At 47.4% G+C, this 13,597-nt stretch overlaps 1 pseudogene; it reads right to left on the minus strand.

Moving 5' to 3' along the window:
- Positions 1-4,572: 4,572 nt before the first annotated feature.
- Positions 4,573-13,260, minus strand: LOC144805499 (uncharacterized; annotated as a pseudogene).
- Positions 13,261-13,597: the final 337 nt, after the last annotated feature.

Here is a 13,597-nt window from a genome sequence, read left to right on the forward strand (position 1 = left end):
TGGTGTCCATTTGTAGAGTTGTCACTGGGTTACTGTATGTGGTCACAACTGCTTAACTTACAACGACTCTGAAATAAGCCTTGACTGCTCGCACCACGTTACCTAGAGGGAGAGAAGGTGTTATTTTAGGAGTGTATTCCCCTTACCCTGACTAGAGGAGAGGGTCCCTATTTGTCACAAGTACCTACCTGTGCCAACTAGAGACCCCCAAATCTAACACGTTCTTAAAAGGGAAATCCACCTCTTAGTGGCATAGTACACCCAGTAATTTGTATGACCTCCTGTTGATTTCGGACCCGTGGCCTTTTTTGTAATATGAATAATTAGTAGGGAGTTGCCCTCGCAGGTCCTGAAATCTCCTCTTGCCCCTTTGTGTGATTGCGTGTTTACACAACACCTGACACAATGTTGCAAACTTCCAACCAAGGTCTCTAAGGAAGAATCTCCACTTTCAACAGTTTTACAAATTAGGAGAAACTGTTCGAATAAGGCTCTTTAAAAAAACAACTGGAATCCTTGAAGAATAAATTGGTGTTAGAGGTTATCCCAGAAGGACTAAAGCAGACGAAGAAGAGGCCAAGAATCATACAGTCAGCCTCCTGATCGCCAATGCATGAGTAAGAGAAGAACGCATGGCCGTGGTTCTCATGTGTAATCCCTTAGCAACTTGTATTAAACGGATTATAAAAATACATTGGAGAATGTTTGAAGTTGTTAAGAAGAATCTATAGCAGTTCCCCTCTGTTTGAACTGAGGTCAGAACCTCAGGAACCTTCACAACAATGACCAACATACCTGGGGCCGTTGGTGAACGTACATCAGACCGTCTGCCCTACTTATGGTAGGCATTCTGACCTACTGGTTTCTCTTACAGGAACACTATGAAAAGACTGGCTGTCTCAAACAGAAAAATACTAGGAACAAATGACCCAGACTCCTTTGTAGAAATCTCTCAGTGTATCAAGTACATTATTTATTGGTTTTACTAAAAGCAAACTCTCACTTTAGGAGTAAAACAAAAAAGTCTTCTGGGCACCCATGTGAAACATGGCAGCCACTCAGCAAACTTTAGGTGCTTTTAGAGGAGCTTCTGTTGCTCCTCAGAAGTCACAGGGATAGCCAGGTTGGTGGAGGTCGCTAAATACGGTGGACGGTAGTCCAACAGGGTAGTGGAAGTTGTTACGCCTGCTCCTCCGGCAGACCGTGGACCACCTGTCAAATTATAAAGGTAAGGGACAGTCTTCAAATGTAAGCCAAAATAGAAAAATCACTAAAGAAAAAACAGCCAAACCAACGGTCTACCCACCAGCCCTGTTTAGAGTTGGAGAGACTGTCATCTTTCCATTGGAGATCACATTGGGTCTGTCAATGAAAAACTTCTTCCGAAGCAGAAAGGGCTCTCAGAGAAAACGCATCAGGCATTATTAGATAAAGAACCTTAAAATAAAAATGTAAGTCAATTTTATACTTGACTAATGCATATTTAAGTCCCTCGTATGGCAGAACGCTTTCAAGTACTCAGCATTCTGTGGGTGACACTAGTGGCCAAAGCCAAAACAGAATACCAAGCTGCCTGTGCTGATCTCCGCCGGTACAATTTTAGGACGTATGCAAACCGGATGCATAAAGAAAGGGATAAAACGGGCACACTACTGGCATGGTTAGCCAAACAGGACACAGAGGTGAAACCCATAACGGAAGTAATTGACCCCCCACGGTAAGCTAGTACGATCCTAGGACGAGATCCTCCTAGCGTTCCACCGCTACAATGCAGAGGTTTCAGTAGCACAGCTCCGACCAAACAGGCCATAATCGATCGTTTCCTTGACCCCTTGACGATCCCCAAAGTTACGAAGGCAGATAGGAAGGCACTAGATACTGAGATATAATCCACCAACATCACCCAAGCCCTGCATGCCCTAGCTCGCAACAAGGCACCAGGACTAGATGGGCTCCCCCTGGAGTATTACACAAGCAACTTCCCTCTAAGGGTCCCTCGACTAGTAGCAATGTTTGCGACCGCACTAGAACAGGGAGAGTTGCCGAGATCCTTCCGGGAATCTATAATCATGACCTTCCTAAAGCAAAATCGCGACCCAAAACAGATGGCCTCCTATCGCCCCATCACGCTTCTCTCCACCGACTGTAAACTCCTTGGGAAGATATTAGCGGACAGATACACACAAATTATACGACCCCTGGTCCACTCAGATCAATGTGGTTTCGTCCCGGGTAGAAACACGTCCCAGAATATACGCCAAATATTCCACGTCCAAGACCAGGTGAGAGACACACATCCCCGGTCAGCCTGTCTTATCCTAGACCTCGAGAAGGCCTTTGATACCCTCATTTGGCAGTACTTCTTCTCGGTCCTGCAACGAGCAGGACTCGGTCCCATCCTCTTAGCGTACACACAACTCTTATATACCAAACTCACCTCGCGTGTCCGCATAGGGCGGTAGATCTCGCTGGAGTTTGCAGTACAGAGAGGCACGAGGCAAGGCTGCTCACTATCGCCTCTACTCATTGCCCTCGCGGTCGGACCCCTAGCTATACGGTTGCGACAAGAAGGAAAACACTGGGGCATTCCCATAACATACACCATACATAGCGTCTCCATATATGCCGATGACCTTTTACTATTCATATAAGACATCACCGAAGATCTAACACCCATTTGGGTAACACTAACAGAATTCGCAGAAGCCTCCTGGCTAAAGGTGAATTGGAACAAATCCACAGTGTACCCACTACATCCTAAACTACCCCCTCCCCCGGGACGTATGGTTAGGCAACCAGTAGGTCGCTTGTTCGCGATGCTTTTTTACTGTTCGCAATCGCTGTTTGCGTGCTCGGGGAGAAATATCTCACGATCACGCATTTGAGAACGCCAACAAGCAAAAAGTTTCGCGAAGTCACAGAAAGCACAATTTTGGGCAATTTCGCGTTCTCCGCGAAACGCGAAATTACCCAAATTCCGCGAACGGAGCGGAGTTTACCGCCCAGGCCTAGTTCAGACCACTCCAACGCCTTATGGACGACTACGGTCTTCCCCCTGGCCAGTTCCTACTTTACCGCCAACTCCTCAAGAGTTTCCGACTGTAGCATGACCTCTCGACAGGAGAACCAAACACACACCCGGTCATCCACACAGTCTTACATATGGGAGTAGGCCGACACTTAACCACATTGCTCTATAAAGCCATACGAGAACTCACAAACAAACCCTTAGTGACCTTGCGAACCACTTGGGAGGAAGAAAGTGGACGCCCACTACATGAGAAAGAATGGGAGAGGGCTCTGGAATACCCCAAGAAGGTGTCTAGAACACACGCTTTAAAAATATACAATTCTACATCCTCCATAGAGGGTATCTGACGCCGGCACGCCTTCAAATATATTATCCAGACACACAGTTCCTTTGCCCTAGATGCCAATCACAGGAAGCATATTTTCCTCATATGTTCTGCAGTTGCCCCACAATTCGATCCTATTGGCAAAACATTCATGACTCCCTTAGAGACCTCACAGGACTTACATACTTGAACACCTGGGAAGCCAGCGCGCTAGGTATTTTCCAGAAACTGAAACAATACAAAGTGTATCTTCGATTTTTTTCACTAGCCGTTTTACTAGCTAAGCAGAGTGTAACCATTCATTGGCGATCCCCCACAGGTCCCCCGCTCGCGGCATGGGTGGGAGCAATACACAAATGGGCTGCAGTGGGCCCTATTACTATACCGCTTCAAGCAATCATCACTCGGTGAGGATCCGGGTGGCCGCGCACACACACACACCGACGGACCCACAATCACAAGTTCAGACCACAAATGCACACACCGGATCTCCCCCGATAGCACAATCATAATGCTGACTGTCAATAGCAACACACACCACGTCACACTGGACGGCCAGATGTTGGAACCAGACCGACTTCAATCTCCCCCACATCTCCAACAGCACACAGATGCATCGATTAGTGAGACACATAATGCCCTGACACCACACCTGATGTCTGTACCCAGAAATTCCATGAATCATTCCCCAGTTTCTATATCCGTTTTCTACATGGCAACCACTTAGCCCAGATCCCAATGTTCACAAAATGTCTATCGAAAAAACTCATTTATAGATAGCGCTATACTATGATATAAGAGACGAAACATGCAGTCCAACTGAATGTATCCTTTCACTATTTGTCACTGTAAACTATAAATGCCAATAAAAATATGTTTTAAAAAAAAAGTACTCAGCATTCTGTAGCATTTTTATGGATTATTAACAACACACATATTTTTCGTTTTCCAAAATAAATCTGGTATTTATTGGGTAAAAACGACTGACTTATATTCCCAACACAGGAGTGAAGGCCAGATCTCAGTATTACAGGTAGCACTTCTCTCTTCATTAACGCAGATGTGGTACCATCGCAAGCAAAGAACCGCCTCCCACTCTGAGAGAAGGCACACTGGGGAGAATAGTCCCCTCTGATACCACCTGCGACAGACTCCCTGCTGAAAGCAGTCATGCTATCGAGATTTGACCCCTCTATTGCCAAATGAACTAGGCTCCTTGCAAATAATTTTTTTTATTACATATCAAAAAACATACATTTGTTAGTAATATGCCAAATCTAGTCATCATTGTGTACATTTCATAGCAACATGTCCTTGCTGTATCATAATTTAGTTCATGTTAACGTTAAAGTAAATTAAATTTGATCCTGGTACACACCTCTGTAGTGTGGTTTTTAAAGGCTCTTGGATGTCCATACATAGGTGGTGTTTGGGTGTTTGGTTATGTATCATTAATACAGATTTATAAAGTATTGGGTTCCAAATGGATTATGCCACAAATGGCTGTACAAACCACTTCTTCCTAAATATAATTTGTTCAGGTTAGAACTTGTTGCTGTTAACGTGAAAGTAAAGTGAGTTTGACCCTGGAGCAAATCCCTGTAGTGTGTTATATATAAGGATGGGTGTGCTGAAGAGCAGTCTCGTTGCTGTTCCTCACTGGCTGTGTGGTGGTGGCGATGATGGTTGGCAGCAGGAAGAACTTCCCGGACTCAGCACTTTGTTAAAATGACCTTGGTGGAAGGCAGTATTATCTTTTGTGTTCCTTTATTTCTGAATCCAGATTTATTTTCCAGTGCCATGGTACAAGAAATGTAAAGCAGGGAGTCGATAGTTCTGGACTCTCGAGTACTGCTCAAGATTCAATTTTCACCTAACCCTCAAGCTTTCAGAGACCTCTTCAGAACTAAACTTTTCAACAGCTCTCTCTGATCAATAATTTTGCCATCATGCACGCATTCTGTCCTTTCACCAATTAGGAGCTGGTTGGGTGATTCTCTGTAAATAAGAAACATCTAAAATATTTTCATATACAATTAATCTCACCGTGAATCATTTACATAGTCAGTGGTGAGCCAGCAAATTTCCCATGGGTCCAGCTTGATATTGGACACCTCAGGGGATGTGCCACTATAGTGGGTGCTTTTACATATGTATGTGATGATCGAAATGAGCATCATTTTTTCCCGTGCCAGGACATTGGAGATAAATGTTCTACACTGCAAGCATTAACTCTCAGAGTTACAGGTCACATTTTCCTACTTTGTCTTCTTGTGCCTTTGGACATTGTTCTCTAGCAGCTGTCATTAAAGCGGTTGTTGTACATAATGGCCGGACACCAAAACCAGCTACAAATATTCTCCAGGCTGTGCTTGTTAAACTTATTCAAGCGTGTTGTGTTTATAGGTTTAATCACTAATCCCTGTAGTTAGCTGAAAATCCTTTCCACAACTACTTCCAAATTCACTGCAATGGTATGGTTTCTCCCCTGTATGTTTTTGCTGATGTCCTCGTAGAATTGATAATCGACTAAAGCTCTTTGCACATTCAGTGCTCTTGAATGACTTTTCCCCTAAACGTGTTTGCTGATGATTTCTTAATGTTGAGGGGTCACTAAAACTACTTCCACATTTAGTGCAGTGGTAGGGTTTTTCACCTGTGTGTGTTCGTTGATGTCTTTGTAGGTCTGATAATTGACTAAAGCACTTCACACACTCACTGTACTTGAATGGCTTTTATCCAGTGTGTATTCGCTGATGATTCCTTAATTTTGAAGATTCTTTAAAACTACTTCCACATTCGCTGCAATGGAATGGTTTCTCTCCTGTGTGCGATCGCTGATGTATTTTGAGATGTGATAAAAGACTGAAGTTCTTCACACATTAACTGGTTTCTCCACTGTGTGTGTTCGCTGATGTCTTTGTAGGTGTGATAACTGACTGAAGCTCTTCACACATTCAGTGCAATGGTATGGTTTTTCCCCAGTATGTGTTCGCTGATGTCTTTGTAGGTGTGATAAATCACTGAAGCTCTTGTCACATTCAGTGCAATGGTATGGTTTTTCCCCAGTATGTGTTCGCTGATGTAGTTGGAGGTATGATAACCGACAGAAGCTCTTCACACATTCAGTGCAATGGTATGGTTTGTCCCCTGTGTGTGTTCGCTGATGTTTTTGGAGACACGATAACTGACTGAATCTCATCACACATTCACTGCATTGGAATGGCTTTTCTCCTGTGTGTGTTCGGTGATGAATCCTGAGAGATGAGGAATCACTAAAACTACTTCATTGCAATGGTATGGTTTTTCCCCAGTGTGTGTTCGCAAATGTTTTTGTAGATTTGATAAGAGACTGAATTTCTTCAAACATTCACTGCAATTGTATGGGTTTTCCCCAGTGTGTGTTCGCAAATGTGTTTGTAGATTTGATAACTGACTGAATTTCTTCACACATTCATTGCAATGGTATGGTTTTTCCCCTGTGTGTGTTCGCTGATGAACTTGGAGTTGTGATAAATGACTGAAACTCTTTACACATTCAGTGCAATGGTATGGTTTTTCCCCCATGTGTGTCCGCTGATGGTCTTTTAGGAGTGCTAATTGACTAAAGTTCTTCACACATTCATTGCAATTGCATGTTGCTTCTCCTGTGTGTGTTTGCTGATGGCTCTTAGTAGTGATGACAAACTAAAGCTCCTACTGCTTGTGTATGATTTTTCTTTCTTGGTTAGTGTCTCTGGGTCGGATTTATATTTGTCTGCATTCCATGACTTTGTTTCCTGAAGAGCTAACATGGTTGATAAATAACTGGTGTTATTCTCACATTCCCTGTATGTGTGTGGTATTTTGGATGCTTGATTTCAGATTTTACAACGGAATACGAGACTCACCAACTACATATATTATAATTGTGGCAAGTAAAGCTTCTTTGTATGTGGTCATGTCTTTAGATTGCGGGATGGTTTTGCATATTTACAAGTGAATATAGTCTTCCCTCAGGTCGATGCAAATTGTGACAGTCTTGTAGATCAGAGACCCTCTTTTTCCTTTACCCTTCAGTTGTCTGGCTCCACTCCATTGTCCTTTCTATTGTTCCTGTGGTTTAGCCAGAAATAGTTTACAATATACCTAGCGCACTGAATGGTGGTCTGCCATCATTACAGGAAACAGAGCAATGCTGTATCCTCCTCACATCGATTGAATGATCATAGCTTGGAGACTTGTTTATACAGGCAGTGGTTAGTTATTGTTGTTGCGTTCATTTTCTAGAGGTCATTTCTTAGTCCTGTTGCGTGCACAGCTCAGACTCTTAAATCCACTGAATTGCTCTTGACTGCTTCTTCCAGGATCTATCAGGTTATGTTCCGGTTTCTCAGTCTCTGAATGTGCAGCTCTTTACCCGAATATTGGAGCTCATTTTGTCCTGACGTTTTCTTTGCAGATTTACACGATTATTGTCATTATTCATAATCATTTGTGCATTCAAGGCTGGATCCTGTTGGATGTAAAGAGATTTATCACTAAATAGAAATGTAAGAGAAAGTAAATACACAATATTTAACTATTTGTAAAAGACATCTCTTCTTTACCATTTTTTAAAGTAACCAAGAGATATTTCACCATACACAGATATGTAACTAAATGTTCTATTGAACATGCCACATCTTAATTCAGAAAAGGAGGTGATAACTTAGTTAAGAAAGGGCACTCACGGAGCACCCATTCGCTAGAGGTATAGCTTTAGGAAGACGCACATAGTCAAGATTTCATTTAAACAAGAAGACATTGTGGAAAAAGAGATTGATCAGGATATGCTACAGTCACTTCAGTTTTACGAAGTGTATAAAAACGGTAACTCTTCAGGAAGTATATAACAAAGGAAACTCTTCAAGATGTATGTAATAAAGGTAACACTTCAGGAAGTATATAACAAATGCAACTCCATTCACCCTCTTCTTGACAATACTTTCCTGTTCACACTGGATCAACTGAAGTTCTAACTCCTGTCTTTACTTTGCTGTTTGTTAAGTTATCTTTGCCGCATTCCTAGGGGTGGTTCAAGCATCTGTTGGAAGATTGCAGCATTTATAATAGAGATTTCATCACAGCCAATGATATACCTTGATATCCCTGCTGCCAAGAAGTGTGTGCTTTTTGTCTTTTTCTACCTTACCATGGTATCTGACTTAATGTCTTACGTTTGCCTTAACTCATTTAAGAAGCTGTCAGACGGACGCGCGCTGCTCCCGGAAGACATACGACTATTTTCTCATCACTGAATATTTAGTGAAGGCTCCCTACACGTGACGCCAACCGGCTGGTGGCTATCAATCGAGCCCATAGATGAGACTTGTTAGAAATGGGATTTCTGGTTGGCTAGGACTTTAGCCTTATCTAGGAAGAAACTACCACTCTAGTCAGGGCAAGGGAGTTACACGTCAAAGATAACGCCTGTTCACCCCCTTGGTAGCTTGGAAAGAGCAGTCAGGCTTATCCCGGAGGCCATGTGTAAAGCATTTGCGCAACCCACACAGCAACAACATACTACGTACATCACAAAAGGATCTCCACACAAGGTTATATTAAAAATAACACGTTCTTCCTCCAGGAAAGAATTAAAAAATATAGCACTCACGGAGAGCAGGGAGCCATAGCTCCAAAAGCAAAAGTCCTCAGCAATCAAGGAGGCAATGCAGGGCCCAGGGAGGCAAGCCCTCATGGCAGTTCCTCCTGGGCAGCAGCAATATATTTTTCTTTTTTTTTTCACAACAAGTTTATTGACAAAGATGAGCATATGTAATAAGACGGACCCCCACAATCGGGAAGGTACCATCAGACATTCCGATACAATCAAGAAAATAGAATTGAGTATTCAGTCAACAATCATTGCAGCACAAGGTTATAAGAAACGATCATCTCTGTCTTTAACACTAAATTATCCACTCATCCCCAACTCCCGGATCCCTCCCCTGGATCCCACCCTAACCCTATGCATGTGTGCATGGACGGTGTCGATGAAAATTTCCAAAGTGGTAAGTGTGTGTGTGGGGGGGGGGAAACGGGGCCGTCCGGCCACAGGGAGTTAAAGATCTTCCTCTGGTTCCACTGGGGGGGTCTAGCAACAGGTCCCTGTAGTCCGCCCAACTCTTCCATATCTTAAAGTGCTTACGGGGGCACCCTCGGGCCTCAAAGATCGGTCGTTCTAGACCCATGCAGAAGTCCATGCCAGCCTTCCACGCACACAGGGGGGGGGGTCTCACATCCTTCCATACTCGGGCTAGGTCTCTCTTGGCCACCACCAGCCCCAGGAGGAGCAAGTGTCTCTTGTACACATTGCCACCAACCCCCTCTAGAATATGTAACAGCCCCAGACGGTGGGTACGAGGGAGGGTCCATCCCAACACTTCCGACAAGCAGTCCCATACACCTCTCCAGAAGCCAACCAATCTAGGACACGACCACAACGTGTGGATCAACGTACCCCTCTCCAGCCCGCATCTCAGACAGTCCGGGGACTCTATCAGTCTCGCCTTCCACAAACGCTCGCGGGTATAGTAGGCTCTGTGCAGGATTTTGAATTGGATTAAACGGAATCGGACGGCAATGGCCGCACCCCTCGGGGATTCCAAGGCCTCACGCCAATCATCCTCATCCAGCTGACCCACGTCCACCTCCCAGGCCGCCTTCAGTGGAAGGAGGGTGGAGGAGCAATGGATGACCATTGTCTGGTAAATGCGTGAAACTTTTTTGTCTCCCAGATCGCCCATGAATACCTTAGCTTCAATCGGGCTGAAGTCAGGAAGGGAGTCGATGCCGGTGAGACTGGGCAGCAGCGCATGCCGGAATTGCAAATATCGAAAAAATTGAGATTGGGGCATGTCAAACTCGGCGCTAAGGGCCTGAAAGGATTTGAGGGCTGTGCCAGACATCACTTGGCCTAGTTGTGAAATACCAATTGCGTCCCAGCCATCAAAACCTGACAGCTTAGACAGTTCCGGTAACAAGCCGTTACGCCACAAGGGCGTCTCCGCGGTCAGTCTGCCCCACCAGCCCATGCGTCGCAGGGCCTGCCGCCACACCGCAAAGACAAGCTGTGTAACCCTCGGTAGAGATCGACGCAACCGGGGTGAATAGAGGATGGTGTGGAGCGAGTTGTCGCCCATCAAGGCACGTTCCAGGGCGTAGGCTGGGTCTTCGCCATTGCTATACCACCAGTCGTTTAGGATGAGGAGGTGTGCGGCTTGATAGTAGGACTGCAGATCCGACGTGGCCAAGCCCCCACCGTAGGTGGACAAAAAGCACGTACGTAACGCAACCCTGGCGGCCCCTCCGGCCCACAGGAAGCGGCCCAGCAGAGAGTTGACCTGTCGAAACCACTGAGGTGGGACGGGATATGGGTGGTTCTGCAGCTGATACAAGAGGCGTGGTAGCGCCACCATCTTAAAAATGGCAGAGCGGCCAAAGATGGACAGGGGCATCCGAGACCAAGTCTTAACGTCCGACTGTACCTTCTCCCAGACTGGTATGAGATTATGATCCCAAGCAGTGGCTGCCGAGGCCGACAGAAACACGCCGAGATATTTCAGCCCGGTCGTAGCCACCCGCAGCCCTGAGGCCCAGGGGTCCGCCAAGGCGCCCCCTCCTAGCACCCACAATGTGGATTTATGAAGGTTCAGATAGAGGCCCGAGGCCTCCCCAAATTGTTGCATCACCTCCAGGACACGCGGGCCCGAGCGCTGCAAGCCGGTAAGAAAAAAGAGGACGTCATCCGCATACAGGGCTATTTTGTCAGACAGAGTGGCAGTCCATTGAAAGCCCTGTATCAGCGCATCCTGGCGCACTCTGGCAGCTAGGGGCTCCATGGCCAGTGCGAACAGGTAGGGGGAAAGAGGGCAACCCTGTCTGGTCCCGCGGCCGATATGGAACGTTTCGGACACAGCCCCGGCGACCCGCACCGAGGCCGTGATGTCGGTGTAGAGGAGCCGGACGTATGACAGAAAGACTGGGCCCAAGTTAAGGCCGCGCAGCAAGGCAAACAGGTACGACCAGCTGACAGAGTCAAAGGCCTTGTTAATGTCGGCCAGCAACAGCGCCGCCTGGTCCCCCAGAGTCTCAGCCGCGTCAATCGCCGCCTGAGCGCGACGGATGTTATGTCGCGTCGCCCTGTGTGGCATGAAACCTGCCTGATCAGGATGGACCAGGTCGGCGATAAGAGGAGCTAGGCGGTTCGCCAGGGCCTTGGCCAAAATCTTGGCCTCCACATTAATCAAGGAGATGGGCCTATATGAGTCATGACTGTCTGGGGGTCTGCCCGGCTTCAGGAAGACCACTATTTCGGCATGCCGCCAATCTGGGGGCAACACCCCTCTGGTACGCGCCGCTTCCAGCGCCCGGCGATAATAAGATCCAAGCTGAACATGGAATTTCTTGAAAAATTCGCTAGGATAGCCATTTGGGCCGGGGGCCTTGCCAGTGTTAAGTTGCCCTAAAGCATCTCCCAACTCCTCAGCTGTGAGGGGAGCATCCAGGGCCGTCTTAGTCTCATCAGATATCGGCACGGGCGGCAGCTCCTCAAGGAATCGGGCCAAGTCGCCATCCGACAACCGGTCACGCGGGGCATACTGGGTGGAGTAGTACACGGCAAAACTCGTAGCCAATTCATGTGGATCGGTTATAACCTCCCCACCATCAGTCGTGAGACCGGGCAGTAGGAGGGGTTGAAAGTGTTGTTGGCACAATCTATGCAGCATGGAGCAGGACTTGTCCCCCCATTGATATATCCTACTTCTGGTGGCCAGCCACGCCTGCTTGGCCTCATCCATCAGGAGGGACCCGTAGGTTTGCTGTGCTTGTAGCAGCAGGCGTAGCCCGATGGCATCACCACCCTCACGACTTTTTCGCTCCAGAGCCGTTACCCGTACAGCCGCCTCTGCAACCTGCTCTCGACGCTTCCGACGGGCCGCCGAGCACCATGCAATATCTGCTCCCCGTATAGTAGGCTTCATGGCCTCCCACACCATCTCCACATCAGCACCCTCCACTAGATTTTCCCGCCAGAAATGGTCAATCGTTTCACGTAAATGATTAGCATATGGCGGCTGAAGGAGATGCCACGAGGACATCCTCCATCGAAACGGCTGTCTTTTCCGGAGGAGTTCCAGTCCAATCGAGACGGGGGAATGGTCGGACAGGCCTCTCGGTAAGATGTCCGCGCCCTTCACCCTGCTCAAATAGTCCCGAGGCACAAACACACAGTCGAGCCTCGAAAAGGAGCCGTGTACAGCCGAGACATAAGTATAGTCCCGGGCCGTGGGGTGCATATGTCGCCACACATCAACCCAGCCCAACCCCTCACTCATTGCACGCAGTCTGGAGGGCGAAGGGGAGGGGGGCGGGAGCTCAGTTCCCCCTAGACGCCTCTGGCGATCCACGCTTACATTCAGCACATCATTCCAATCTCCCCCAATCACTGCTAAGGGTCCCGAGATGTCCTCCCATACAGCAAACAGTCTCTCGGCTAAGGCCCACTGGAGTGGGGGGGGGCGTAAACACTGCCAAACACCACCGACTCCGTACCCACCTTGCCCTTAATAAACAGGTAACGACCCTGAGGATCAACCCACTGCTTCTCGTGGATATAAGCCACCCTGCGGTGAAGCAATATGGCGACTCCCCTGGACCCCCTGGAGAACCCGGCATGGAAGACCTGTTGATATCCAAATCTCTGTAGGCCCAGAGCCTTTGTACCCATCATGTGTGTTTCTTGAAGTAAAAGGACATCTGCAGCCTCATTTTTCCCCCAGCGTAACACAGCCCCACGTTTGATTTTATCCAAAAGCCCCCTGACATTCCACGTAATCACTCGTATAGTATCTACAGGAAGTCTACGAACCGGTTCAGCCATGGTCCAGTAAGATCCAACACCCGAGCACTTCACTCCCGCGCCACCCACCACACATCATATGGAACATCGTAGCAACCCACACATGCATAGCCCTGTCCACCCCAAGGACAACGGTCCCCAACCCCACGGTCCCGCAACCCCAAACAGTCCCCGTCCCCAACTCAGCGGCCCTAACCCCGACCGCCCTCATCCCGCCACCCCCAACCCTATACCTCAAAGAACCTTGAAGTACCTGTCGCGGCATGGGTGGTCCCGAGACCAGAACATAGGGCCCGGGCCCACCCATACCAATGGATCCCAACATTCCCAACCGGAACAAGAAGCTTACTCCCCCTCC

Source organism: Lissotriton helveticus, chromosome 1_2, assembly GCF_964261635.1.
Source record: "Lissotriton helveticus chromosome 1_2, aLisHel1.1, whole genome shotgun sequence".
NCBI lineage: Eukaryota > Metazoa > Chordata > Amphibia > Caudata > Salamandridae > Lissotriton > Lissotriton helveticus.